Genomic DNA, 2,533 nt, shown 5'->3' with positions numbered 1-2,533 from the left:
GGACGCCTGGGGGACGACTGCCCAGGGCGCATGGAGACCGTCCTGGGCACTTTGCCATGCCGTCAGCCTGGATGGAGCCCCGGGCGCCCGGGGGACGAATACCCGGGACGCATGGAGCCCGTCCCGGGCACTCTGCCATGCCATCGGCCTGGAGCGCCCCGACACCCTGGGGAGGACCACCCTGGAAACCATGGAGCCCGACCCGGGCACTCTGCCATGCCGTCAGCCTGGATGGAGCCCCGGACGCCCGGGGGATGAATGCCCGGGACGCATGGAGCCTGTCCTGGGCACTTTTCCATGCCGTCAGCCTGGATGGAGCCCCGGACGCCCGGGTGGCGACTGCCCAGGAGCCATGGAGCCCGTCCTGGGCAATTTGACATGCAGTTGGCCTGGAGGAAGGAAGCCCCGGGTGGCCTAGGGAGGTGTTGCCCAGGCATAGCCCATCTGGTCCCCATGGCAGAGAACCGCTAGCCTCGGAGGGGTGTCCGGGCGTACCCTTCTCCCTAGTAATCCGGAGGAAAATTACCCCCTTTTCTTGTAATCTGTGCACGCGAGGTGACAGAGGGGACCCAAGGCGCGAATGTACCCGACCTCCTGGAGCCCTCGCTGGGATCCGGGCGGCGAATGGCACCTCATCGGGACTTCCAGGGAAGTTCGGCCATCTGGTCGCCCCATAGGAAAGCGTTGCGGACGACCAGATGCCCGAGGGGATCCGGGCGACCAGATGGCCGAGGGAATCTGGGCGATCAGATGGCTGGACACGGAAGTGAAGCCGCCTGGACTCTCCCGACCCTGTCCCCGTCCCCGTCCCGGGACGAATGCCCGGGACGCATGGAGCCCGTCCTGGGCACTTTTCCATGCCTTCGGCCTGGAGCCCCCAGACACCCAGGGGAGGACCACCGTGAAAACCATGGAGCCCGACCCGGGCACTCTGCTATACCGTCAGCCTGGATGGAGCCCCGGACGCCCGGGGGACGAATGCCCGGGACGCATGGAGCCCGTCCTGGGCACTTTTCCATGCCTTCGGCCTGGAGCCCCCAGACACCCAGGGGAGGACCACCGTGAAAACCATGGAGCCCGACCCGGGCACTCTGCCATACCGTCAGCCTGGATGGAGCCCCGGACGCCCGGGGGACGAATGCCCAGGACGCATGGAGCCCGTCCTGGGCACTTTTCCATGCCGCCGGGGTGGATGGAGCCCCGGGCGCCCAGGGGACGACTGCCCAAGAGCCATGGAGCCCGTCCTGGGCAATTTGACATGCCGGCGGCCTGGCGGAAGGAAGCCACGGGTGGCCTAGGGAGGTGTTACCCAGGCATAGCCTATCTGGTCCCCATGGCAGAGAACCACCAGACTTGGAGGGGTGTCCGGGCGTACCCTGTCCCTAGTAATCCGGAGGGAAAATACCCTCCTTTCTTGTAAACTCTGCACGCGAGGTGACAGAGGGGACCCAAAGCGTGAAAGTACCCGACCTCCTGGAGCCCTCGCTGGGATCTGGGAGGCAAATGGCACCTCATCGGGACTTCCAGGGAAGTTCGGCCATCTGGTCGTCGCATTTGTGGAGCCCTGGGAGAGAACTGGGGCTCGGCAGGGCCAGGGTGCCAGCAGGTCCCAGTCTGCCAGGTCACCAGGTCTGGGGATATGCTGCCCATGCGCTGCCGGGGCCCGGGCATGACCTCCGGTGGGCCCTCAGGTGCGTCAGTCTGGCACGGGGAGGCTCTGAACCTGCTTGGCTGGGGCCAGGGCTCCACAAATCCACTCGCCCGCTCGACCGGGGCCTAAACGGCATCCGGCTCATGGCGGGCTTGGGGCTTAGCTTCCAAACCCTACCCCCAGGCCAGGGAGAGCCTCTGCAGGCCCCGATGGTCCCCAGCACCCGGAACCTCGGCTGGCTTGCAGGACGGGGGCTCCAGCACCCCGGGACCTGCCGGACAGAGTTCAAGCCCCAAGCACGGTCCCATGTTCCGAACCCTAGCCAGGCCGGGGAATGCCTCCCCAGGCCCAGAGGGATCCTAGCGCCCAGACCCTCGACTGGCTTGCAGGACAGGGGGCTCCAGCACCCTCGGGGCCTGCCAGATGGAGTTCAAGCCCCGGGCCAGGTCCCAGCTTCCAAACCCTAGCCAGGCTGGGGAGAGCCTCCCCAGGCCCCGGTGGAGCCCCGTCCCCAGCGCCCGGACCCTCTGGTGGCCTGTGGGACGGGGGGCTTGCGCACCCCGGGGCCGGCCGGCCGGAGCACAAGCCCCGGGCCCGGTCCCACCTTCCGAACCCTAGCCAGGCTGGGGAGAGCCTCCCCTGGAACCGGTGGAGCACCGCCCCCAGCGCCCGGACCTTCTGATGGCCTGCGGGACGGGGGGCTCGCGCACCCCGGGGCTGGCCGGCCGGAGCTCAAGCCCCGGGCCCGGTCCCACCTTCCGAACCCTAGCCAGGCTGGGGAGAGCCTCCACGGGCACTGGTGGAGCCCCGTCCCCAGCACCCGGACCCTCTGGTGGCCTGCGGGACGGGGGGCTCGCACACCCCGGGGCTGGCCGGCCGGAG

The sequence above is a fragment of the Lissotriton helveticus genome, chromosome 11 (genome assembly GCF_964261635.1).
Source record: "Lissotriton helveticus chromosome 11, aLisHel1.1, whole genome shotgun sequence".
Lineage (NCBI taxonomy): Eukaryota > Metazoa > Chordata > Amphibia > Caudata > Salamandridae > Lissotriton > Lissotriton helveticus.
Note: the sequence above shows the minus strand (reverse complement) of the source record.